Source organism: Miniopterus schreibersii (assembly GCF_964146895.1).
Source record: "Miniopterus schreibersii genome assembly, chromosome: 9".
NCBI lineage: Eukaryota > Metazoa > Chordata > Mammalia > Chiroptera > Miniopteridae > Miniopterus > Miniopterus schreibersii.
This window is the reverse complement of record NC_138118.1, coordinates 29,690,347-29,702,587: the sequence shown is the minus strand read 5'-3', so window position 1 is coordinate 29,702,587 and position 12,241 is coordinate 29,690,347. Positions and strand designations below refer to the sequence as shown.

At 36.2% G+C, this 12,241-nt stretch overlaps 1 protein-coding gene across 8 annotated transcripts in view; it reads left to right on the top strand.

Moving 5' to 3' along the window:
* The window catches only part of FOXP2 (forkhead box P2), a 664,287-nt gene that overhangs the window by 644,749 nt on the left and 7,297 nt on the right, over nucleotides 1-12,241 (top strand). The gene's annotated exons all lie outside the window — the stretch shown is intronic.

Genomic DNA, 12,241 nt, shown 5'->3' with positions numbered 1-12,241 from the left:
AGATTATCCAGTCCAATCTTCATAGATTTCTGCCACAAGATCTCAAAAATAAGACAGTAAAAAAAAAAAAATCAGTGACTCTACTTTTTCTTCTTTTGTTCATATTAAAATAAAACAAACCAAAAAAACCTAGTAATGGGGGAGGGAAGACGGCAGCACTGTGAGGAACAGCAGGGTGCTCCCACTCCCAGCCACAGACTCAATTTACTCCTAAAATCCTACATAGCCAGCTTGGAAAAACCAGAGAAACATACCTGAGTGGACAGAGTGCGAGTAGGGAGCACTAAAGAAACATCACAGAATCCGCACCTTTACAACAGCTTACACAATGAGGTTGGAGCTGAGACGCAGTTAACCAACCTGAAAGGAGAGTCCTCCCAAGGACTGGTCAATGAGAATCTAGACCCAACCACAACAGGAGAACATAAAGAAACCACAAAAGGGACACCCACAAGAGGGACATGCCTAGAGCAAAGAGCTCAGAAGTATAAGGAAAACACACTTCTGGGCTCCACTGGACTCATAAGACAAAATCCCATCCCACAAGACTGGGAGACAGCAATTATATCTAATATATAGATACAAACACTAATACCTACCAAAATGGGGAGACAAAGAAACAACCCCCAAATTAAAGAAGAAACATTGCCAGAAGAAGTCTTTGATGAGATGGAGTTAAGCAAGTTGTCAGAAACAGAGTTCAGGGTACTGATGATGAAAATGTTCAAGGACCTTAAAGACAAAAACAAGGCAATAGAGGATAAGATCGAGGACGTTAGGGAAAACATGAAAAAAGAGATACATAACATAAACAAAAATCAGACAGAAATAAAGAATGCTGTATCTGATATCAAGAATATACTGGAAGGAATTAAAAGCAGGCTCAATGAAGCAGAGGATAGAATAAGTGACTTACAAGACAAGGTAGAAAAAAATCACTCAATCAGAGCAGCAAAAAGAAAAAACACTTAAAAAGCATGAGGACAGTCTAAGGGAGCTCTGGGACAACATGAAGCAAAACAACATTTGCATTATAGGAGTGCCAGAGGGGGAGGCAAGAGAGCAAGGTATAGAGAACTTGGTGGAGGAAATAATGATAGAAAAATTTCCTAGGCTGGCGAGGGAGAAAGCCGCACAAGTTCAGGAAGCACAGAGGATTACAAACAAGAGGGACCCAAAGAGACCCACTCCAAGGCACATCATAATTAAAATGGCAAATGTCAAAGACAAAGAGAAAATATTAAGGGCTGCAAGAGAGAGTCAAACAGTGACCTACTGGGAACCCCATAAGGTTGACAGCTGACTTCTAAACAAAAACTCTTCAGGCCAGAAGGGAGTGGCATAAAGTTCTGCAAGTAATGAAAAGCAAGAGCATGCAACCAAGATTGCTTTATCCAGCAAGGCTATCATTTAAATTTGAAGGTGAAATAAAGAGCTTCCCAGACAAAACAAGGCTAATGTAGTTCAGTACCACCAATCTAGCATTGCAAGAAATGCTAAAAGGACTGCTTTAAGAAAAAGAAAGAATAGTGAGAGAAAGTTACATCAGCATAATGGGGAAAAATGGCATTAATTAAGTTTATATCAATAGTAACCTTAAATGTAAATGGAATAAATGGTCCAATCAAAAGACATAGGGTAGCTGAATGGATTAAAACAGGATCCAAATATGTGCTGTCTACAAGAGACCCACCTGAGAGCAAAAGATTCATATAGGTGAAAAGTGAAGGGATGAAATAAAATATTCCATGCAAATGGCAAGGCAAAAAAGCTGGAGTATCAATTCTTATTTCTGACAAAATAGATTTCAAAATAAAGACCATAACAAGAGACAAAGACGGTCACTACATAACATTAAAGGGATCAATCCAACAGGAGGAAATAACCCTTATAAACATTTATGCACCCAATACAGGAGCACCTAAAGATATAAAAAATTTCTTGGGAAGCTTTAAGGGGGAGATTCACAGCAACACAATCATACTGGGGGACTTTAACACCCCACTGTCAGCACTGGACAGATCATCAAGACAAAAAATCAACAGGGAAACACAGATCTTACATGACTCACTAGACCTAATGGATTTAATTGACATTTACAGAACATTTCACCCCAAAGCAGCAGAATACACATTCTTCTCAAGTGCACATGGAACATTCCAAAAACAGACCACATGTTGGGGCACAAGGCAAGTCTCTACAAATACAAGAAGGTTGAAATTATATCAAGCATCTTCTCAGATCACAATGCCATGAAACTAGAAATCAACCACTATAAAAAACTCAAAAATATTCAAACACAAGGAGGCTAAATAGCATGTTATTAAACAATGAATGGGTTACCAAGGAGATCAAGGAAGAAACAAACACTTCATGGAAAATAATGAAAATGAACAGACAACAACCCAAAATCTATGGGACACAGCGAAAACAGTCCTGAGAGGAAATTTCATAGCATTACAGGCCTATCTCAAGAAACAAGAAAAAGATCTAATGAACCATCTGACACAACAACTAAAAGAACTAGAATGAGAACAGCAAGAAAAGCCCTGAGGAAGTAGAAGGAAGGAAATAATAAAAATCAGAGCAGAAATTAATGACATAGAGACTAAAAAACAATACAAAAAATCAATGAAATCAAGAGCTGGTTCTTTGTAAAGATAAATAAGATTGATGTACCTTTAGCCAGACTCACTAAGAAACAAAGAGAGAGGACCCAAATAAATAAAATCAGAAATTAAAGAGGGGATATAACAATTGACCCAACAGAAATACAAAGGATTGTAACAAAATACTATGAGCAACTATATGCCAACAAATTGGACAACATGGGGGAAATGGACAAATTCCTAGAAGCATACAAGCTTTCAAAGCTGAATCAAGAAGAGGCAAAAAACCTGAACAGACTGATAACAACTAATAAAATTGAAGCAGTAATCAGTAAACTCCCAGCAAACACAAGTCCTGACCAGATGGATTTACAGGCGAGTTCTACCAAACATTCAAAGAAGAATTAACACCTATTTTATTCAAACTATTCCAGAAAATTCAAGAGGAACTCTTTTTATGAGGCCAGCATCATCCTAATCCCAAAACCAGATAAAGACACTACAAAGAAAGAAAATTACAGGCCTGATGAACATAAATGCTAAAATGTTCACTAAAATACTAGGAAAGCAGATCCAGTGATACATTAAAAAGATCATACATCATGACCAAGTGGGATTTATTACGGGGATGCAAGGCTGGTATAACATGCAAAAATCAATAAATGTGATAGATCACATAAACAAAATGAAGGACAAAAATCATATGATCATTTCAATAGATGCAGAAAAAGCATTCACCAAAATCCAGCACCCATTTCTGATAAAAACTCTTAGGAAAGTGGGAATAAAGGGATCACATACCTCAACATAATAAAGGCCATATATTACAGACCTTCACCTAACATCATACTCAATGGGCAAAAATTAAAACCATTTCCATTAAAAACAGGAACAAGACAGAGGTGTCCACTTTCACCACTCTTATTCAACATAGTACTGGAAGTCCTTGCCACAACCATCAGAGAGGAAGAAAACATAAAAGGCATCCAAATTGGAAAGGAGGAAGTAAAACTGTCATTATTTGCAGATGACATGATATTGTCCATAGAAAACCCTAAAGACACCATCAAAGTACTACTAGATTTGATAAACGAATTTGTCAAAATAGCTGGATGCAAAATCAACATCCGGAAATCAATGGCATTCTTACACACCAACAATCAATTTTCAGAGAGAGAAACTAAAAAATTAATGCCATTTGCCATTGCAACTAAAAAAATAAGATACCTAGGAATAAACTTAACCAAGGATGTAAAAGACCTGTACTCGGAAAACTACATGACACTGAAGAAAGAAATAGAGGAAGATTTTAACAAGTGGAAGAATATATCATGCTCATGGATTGGAAGAATTAATATCATTAAAATGTCCATACTAGCCAAAGCAATTTATAAATTCAATGCAATTCCTATTAAAATACCAACAGCATATTTCACAGACATAGAACAAACATTTCAAAAATTTATATGGAACCAAAAAAGACCCCGAATAGCTGCAGCCATCTTAAGAAAAAACAACAGAGTGGGAGGGATCACATTACCAGATTTCAAACTGTATTACAAAGCCACTGTAATCAAAATGACCTTGTATTGGTACAACAACAGCCATATAGATCAATGGAATAGAACAGAGACCCCAGAAATAGACCCACGCCATTATGGTCAGTTAGTTTTTGACAAAGGAAGCAAGAGCATCCAATGAAGTAAAGACAGTCTCTTCAATAAGTGGTGTTAAGAAAATTGGACAGATACATGCAAAAAAATGAAACTAGACCACCAACTTTCACCATACACAAAAATAAACTCAAAATGGATAAAAGACTTAAACATAAGTCATGAAACCATAAAAATCCTTGAAGAAAACATAGGCAATAAAGTCACAGATATCCCACATAGTGGAATTTTCACTGATACATCTCCTAGGCCAAGAGAAACAAAAGAAAAAATAAACATATGGGACTACATCAAACTAAAAAGCTTCTGCACAGCAAAAGAAATCAGCCTCAAAATACAAAGGTGCCCCACTGTCTGGGAAAACTTATTTGGCAAGGATGTATCTGATAAGGGGTTAATTTCCAAAGTGTACAAAGAACTCATACTACTCAGCAAGAGGAAGATAACCCAATTAAGAAATGGGCAAAGGGCCTACAGATGGCCAAGAGACACGTGAGAAAATGCTCAACGTTGCTAATCATCAGAGAGACACAAATTAAAACCAGAATGAGGTATCATTTAACACCTGTAAGAATGGCTACCATCAACAAATCAACAAACTATGCGTGCTGGTGAGGGTGTGGAGAAAGGGGAACCCTAGTACACTGCTCGTGGGAATGCAGACTGGTGCAACCACTATGGAAAACAGTATGGAGGTTCTTCAAAAAATTAAAAATGGAACTGCTTTTTGACCCAGTGATTCCACTTCTAGGAATGCATCCTAGGAATCCTCAAACACTAATCAGAAATTATATATGTACCCCTATGTTCACACCAGCACAGTTTACAATAGTTAAGATCTGGAAACAGCCCAAGTGTCCATCAGTAGATGAGTGGATAAAAAAGCTGTGGTACACTTACACCATGGAATACTATGCAGCTGTAAAGAAGAAGAATCTCGTACCCTTTGGGACAATATGGATGGACCTGGAGAAAATTATGCTAAGTGAAATAAGCCAGGCAGAGAAAGAAAAAGATCACATGATTTCACTTATATGTGGAATCTAAACAACTTAATAAACAGATGAACAGAGTATATTCAATGACATGGAAGCATAGATCAAACCGAAGAATGTCAGAGGGATGGAGGAGGGCGGGTGGGTGGAGGGGGAGAGAGTAACCAAAGAATTTATATGCATATATGCACAACCCAAGGACACGGACAATGGTGGGAAGAGGAACTGGGGAGGGGGATGGGATGGGGAGGAATTGGTCATTGGGGAGAAAAAGGGACATCTGTAATATTTTAAACAAAAATAAAATTAAAAAAACAACTAGTAAATTCTTGATATTTACTGATTCTGTTTGTTTAAAGTAGTTGCTACTTTACTTAATTTTAGGGTTTCTATTAAGAACTGCAGTTTAATTTGTAAGAGATCTTAAATCATTCAAATTAGTGTGGGGGTAGGGAGGTGGCATGATGAATATCCAAACTATCCAGAATAGATCCTCTTCAAACCCAGAAAGAGCTTTACCATCTACATAGTCAACAATTTTTCTTTTATGCTCATCAAAACTTGCTCTTACTTTACTATCTTTAATGATATCTACTGGGATTCTTCTTAGAGTCACATAATCTCTCCCTGCTATTAACTCTTCTAGTATGGCTTAATTGCTACTTCTCTCAATATACTTCTGGCTGGCAATCTTGTAATTTGAGTACATATTTTTCCCATATAGGACTGCAAGTTCTTTGATAGATATTTAAATGATTCTATAGTGCCTTATATAGAGGAAGTATACAGAAAACTTTAGATAAATTAATAACTGACAATAAGAGATCATTTTATCATGTTATTGGCTTTTTCTGTCGAGTGAAATTGATGCTCTTTATGCCATTACAGACACAGGGGACTTTGCTCAATCCATACCATAATGGAATTTTTGCCAGAAAAATGTATTATGTAATGGACTTGCATATATTGCTGTCTTTTAAGATTTCCACTTTTAGTCTACATTTAGTTGGTTTATTTAAGGTTCCTCCAACATAAAATATATTATTAGACTTTATAAGCCTAATATGCATAGCAGATATGATGTAGACCTGGGCCATTCAATGCATGCATGTTAATGATTTTAAGGACAAGCTAATGATGAGATCTGGGATTGATGACTGAGGAGAATAAATGTAGGGACTCTATACAGAGCATTTCAATGATGGCCATTCTATTTTGAAATTTGGTTTTCTCTGTTGATCTAAAAATATTCTGAGATATGACCTGAGCTTTTGGCTTAGTGCTTTCATTTCAAGAATGGTATTAGTAAATAATTCTTTGGAATAATTATAGTATTATGTTGTGTTATTGTTTAAAATTTTACTACCTTAAATGTACTTTCAAGAAAGTGTAGCTAGTCATTACTTTAATAACCCTAATGCCTGGCATCTAATATGAGGGACACATATATGTTTGTTTTATGACTTTCTAATATAGTAATAAAAATCTGTCTTTGGGAGAAAGGCTGAAATATTTTTAGAACTGATTAAGCTCATACAGTATTTCAAAATTAATTCATGTATTTATACCATACGTTCTTCCATAAAGGACTTAAGGTTGTGATTACATCATGACTGTATTTAACGTTTATTGATCACTTATGACCCAGGCACTGTTCTAAGTGGTTTTCATATGTAAACAATCATTTAAACCTCATAACAATTGTATAAAGTAGGCACTTTATTATTCCTCTTTAAAAGTAAAGAAACAGAGTTACAGAGATATTAAGTAACTTCCCCAAGATCACATAGCTAAGAGTAAAGGAGCGAGGATTCAAACCCAAGTATTTTATCCTCAAAGCCCACTATATTCTTAAACACTATATTATTAGCCACTTAACTTCATGATTAAAGATTATAAATAAGGTGTCTAAACTATTCAGTATTATTTACATTAAACTTACCAGTTAATAAAAATATTAAACACATAAAATTTATTGTATTAAATCACACCCTGCTAATAAAAACCTTTATATTATTCTACTAGAAAAGAGGATACATAAGGAAAAACTGGTGAGCACTCAATAGAGAAGTTTCTTTAAAGGGATTCCTTTATTTTACTTGAATTTTCAGAGAGTTTCTTTGGTAAAGGGAAGCATTTTTCCTAGAAAAAAATCTAATTATCCTTTAGTGGTGTAACGCATGGTACCTTGAAGAATTTGGAAAAAATCAACACCATAGAGATAGCCACTTTTTTTCTGGAAATAAATTAAATGACCTTTGTATTCTGTAATGGGAGCAAAGGAGGGAAAGACACTGCTAATAGCCGCAGAAGAGACTAGTTTCTCATTCATCCTGGAACTCGCTGAAGGCCTGTTTTCTTTGTATTCCATTTCTTTTGAATTGGTATACAACAGGATGAGGGGAAACATGGAGTTCTTTGAGATTCAAAAATGAGACACCTAAAATAAATAGAGATAATCATGATAGAATTTTATTTTAATTGAAAAAGATTCTACTTATTAATAAGCACAAGTATTTGGGATGCTTAAACTTGTCTTATGGCTTCTTATTTCTTTCTTAAACATTGTTTTGATGGCAAGCAGATGTTAAAATCTGAACATTAATAATTACTGGCTTGGGTTTTAGTTTATTTTAATAAACTAGAAGCCTAATACTATAATCTTAAGGGAAAATTTTATTTACTTCTTTCTGAGGTCTGATACCTTGTTCACAAACTAACCTGATGGAAAGGATCCCAAGAATACTTAATTCCAGAGAGATTTTTTTTTACAATTAATGCAAATGAAACTCTTTATGACTTGATGATGCATCATTTATTGAATCAACATGTATTTACTAGGTGCTTCTATGTGTATAGCTCTCCTGATCTGTGAAGTTCACAGTCTAGTTGGCAAGACACTGTACAGCCACGGCTAGAAAGAATTCAGTACAGTACCCATATTTAAGGTGACATAGGATAGCAGGAATAACAAGGTTCCAAGAAACATGTGTACTAGTCTTGGCCCTTCCTGTACTTATCATAACACTTGGAAAGTCACTCATTTTCTAATCTGTAGAATAGGAACATTGAATAAAATTATGTTTGATACAGTGTTAGATTCAAAGATTTTATGGTATTGAGTATCAGAATGATCAAGAAAAAATGGTTTTAGTAGGTCACAGTAGCAGATCAGTGCAAGATGGACAGGTCGAACAAAGTCTTTAGAAGTAGATAAGATATAAGCTGGCCTGGTCCTTAAATGGTAGAGAAGATATGCATAGGTGGTGTGCAGACCTGAAGGAAATTTCAGGTTCTATGAACACATAGAGGGTTGAAGAAAGAAGCACAAAGTCAGCATGAAATATCTTGGAGTAGGAGCTGAGCAGGATGTTTTAAGGATGATATTTTGAGTCTGGAATTGAAGTTACTCAGAAATACTGTTATGCATGGGTAGGCTGAGTCCTACCTATTGAGAATGGCTGAAGGGTTAGGGTTTTGGCTTAATTCTGTGTCATCCTCCTGTGTTTCACTTCAGATGGATTTTTTTTTTACAAGGAGGAGACATAATGAAATACATAAATTTTGTGCATATTGAAATTCTCTGAGAATGCACCTGAACATACCTTAATAGATATCCTTTTAAAAAAATTACCTCTGTGTGTTTTAAAAATAAATAGTTTGTTATTCCTCTTTATCCAGAACTTGGCTTTTCTGCAGGATATTTTTATTCAAGTAAAGTACAGCCAAGAAAAGTAAACACAAATGAATCAGATACTCATTATATGGCAGTGCTCCAGCTGAAGGGACAATGGAAGTGGAACAGGTGATTAGGAAACTGAGTGAGAGTAGGGAGACCTACTAGGTCTTCTCAGTGCCCTGAGAATATTAAGACACACCAACTACATAAGAGGTCAAACTTTAGGTAAAATTATAGGATGCCCCAAATAATGTTAATTGAGTTCTGTGTAATGCCATAAAATAGTGATACATATCTATGTATATCTTGCCAACCTCTCAATATCTGTTTAAAAATATTCAGCCATTTAACCTCGAAAGTTTTGACTATTCACAGGTCATGTATGAGACCTAATTAGGAAAAGATGCTATTATATTAATCTTAAGGGTTTTCCATTCACTAAAATGTGCTGAATCCCAGATCGAGCCTAGAAAATCTAAAATTATAAAATTCAACTCATAATGATTAAATCAAAAAGTCATTTTTAAAAATAAAAGTCATTAAGTGACTATGAACTTTCACAAGTAATCTTATTAGAAGATTTGATTTCTATGGAGAGTACTTTGGGAATATTAACATTATATTTAATAAAAATTCTGGACATGTCTACATGATACCATAATAACCAGTTGGTTCATCAGTCATTTTACTGAAACTATTGCCTACTTCAGTGAAGCATTTAGTCAAAGTAGTTGAATTCAATTGGTAGATATTTTATGATTTCAGGCTTTTAACTATTCTCATATTTTGCATGCATGGGCAAAGAATACTGAAATTTCCCCAATGTTTCCACTGTATCAAGCTATGATCAGCTCTAAGCTCTCAGCTCTAAGTATAGGTTAATTGCATGGGTTAGAGACTAGGAAGTAGCCTATATAAGGCCACTATTGCACTCAGTGGGGTAAATAATGAAATTCTATTGTAGCCAATACAAATAAAAATTTAAGAAGAGTCTGTCATTGATATTTAAATAAACTGAATTTATTGTTTATGTTTTACATGTATAAAAGTTGCATTAAACCCATAGTTTTTATGATTTCAGGCTTTTAATATTCTGAAATCATCTGTGTACATACACGCATACACACACACACACACACAGATACCCCCTCCTACCTTTGAGGTATACATTTTCCTAATTGTACCTTTTGAGTTTTCTAATTGACTGTGTAACCTTTTATTCATTTATTCATAACATAAAATAATATCTACAAATTAGTCATATGCAAAATTATAAATTATTCTTTATTAAATAAAAGTTTTTTTAGGGACTACAATTTTATTTAGTGATTTCTCATGCAGGATGATAAATAGTACCTTGGAAATTAAAGACAACAGTGGTTTTCCTTACATCATAGTACAGTGCTATGGATTTAATGCAACTTTTATACATGTAAAACATAAACAATAAATTCAGTTTCTTTAAATATCAATGACAGATTCTTCTTAAGTTTTTATTTGTATTGGCTACAATAGAATTTCATTATTTACCCCACTGAGTGCAATAGTGGCCTTATATAGGCTACTTCCCAGTCTCTAGCCCATGCAATTAACCTATACTTAGAGCTGAGAGCTTAGAGCTGATCATAGCTTGATACAGTGGAAACATTGGGGAAATTTCAGTATTCTTTGCCCATGCATGCAAAATATGAGAATAGTTACAGGAGCCATCACCAGGAATTAGCTTTCCCGACTGTCTTTTTGCTATTTTCCAATGTGGCTCAGTGGTTGAGTCTTGACCCACAAACCAGGAGGTTACCAGTTCCACTCCCAGTCAGGGCACATGCCTAGGTTATGGGATCAATCCCCAGTAGGGGGCGTGCAGGAGGCAGTTGATCCATGACTCTCATTGATGTTTCTAGCCTTCTATCCCTCTCCCATCCTTTCTCTCTAAAATCAATAAAAACATATTTTTTTTAAAAAAAGAGAAAGTCATCAGCTTGGGAAACTCTGGGTGCCTAGCAACTGGCGAAACTGGGAAAACAGGGATCTCACTCCCAAGGGTAACCTTTCCTCCCCTAGCATATCACTGGTCAAGTGGTTTAGACCTCCTGCTATTTCATATTGCTGATCATGTGATTTGGATTCTCCTCTGATCTTTCCTCCCCTGGCATGTTGCTAATCATGCAGTAGACCCCCTTGGAAGAGGAACAAGGGGCCAAAGAGTGGCCTCATGTGACTCCCATGCAGGCTTTTGCACAATCATCCCCTTAAGTATTAACCCAGAAGGATAACACCTAGGCCTGTTGTGTTTCAGCTCCAGGCCCAGAAAAATAACAAAATCAGACAAGTGCCGCCATGGCTGACATCAGGGCCAGCTATGTTGACTAACAAACCCCTGCCCTGGTACAGACCAGTCAGTGTCTTGCCAGTAAAATCATGTTCTTTCACAGAGTCTCAAGGAAAGCATTTTGAGAAAGCTACATATAAGAGGTTGTGGTGTGATAAGATTTATTAGGGTGGGAATAAAAGGTTGTCCCTAAGTTTCCAATGTCTCATATCTGTCCATCCTACCCTGGAAAAAGTCCAATCTTGTATTCATCAGAGCCAGAAATAGGACCAATGTCCACAGAATCTGTGCCACATTACAGCTTAGTCTTTTGTAACCCACATGGTCTGTTGCAGGCCCCAGGCAGCTGCTAGACCCACATGATGCTATGAAATGCAGGAGCACATGGGGCGAGCACACATTACTGAATGAAGGAGAGAGGAAGAGAAAGCTTCTTCATTACTCGGGTTTGGGAAAGACCAGGCACTTCTTCAAACTAAAAATTCAAGTTCCTAAGCTTTTGTGGACTTTTGAATGGTTCACCCCAAACCAATCTATTTTTTAAATCTTCCAGGGATGTGTCTCTTATCCAATCCAGTCTTTTTCCCAGGCTAGACTGACTGGCTCTTGTGGTTGCCATCTTGGCTTCTGCTGTGCATGTGCTTACCGGTATCTCCCCACAGTCTGGGTGAGTGGACCAGGGAGATTGAAAAGTCGGTCCTTCCTATATGGGGGAGGGAGGAGTGTTAATCTCCTTTGTGGGGCAATGCTGTGATCCCCTGGAGTTGTGAAGCTATAGCTTCCTGGTTAAGGAGGCTTAAGCTTCCTAGTTGATTGTATAATGTATGATTTCCTTTGCTCCCTTCCTTTATTAATAACTAGCTACCTATGCTATCAGTTGGAAACCACAACCCTGAAAGGACACACCTGGAAAGCTGATGAATATTGTATTGAGATCCTCCCATGGGGCCTCCTCT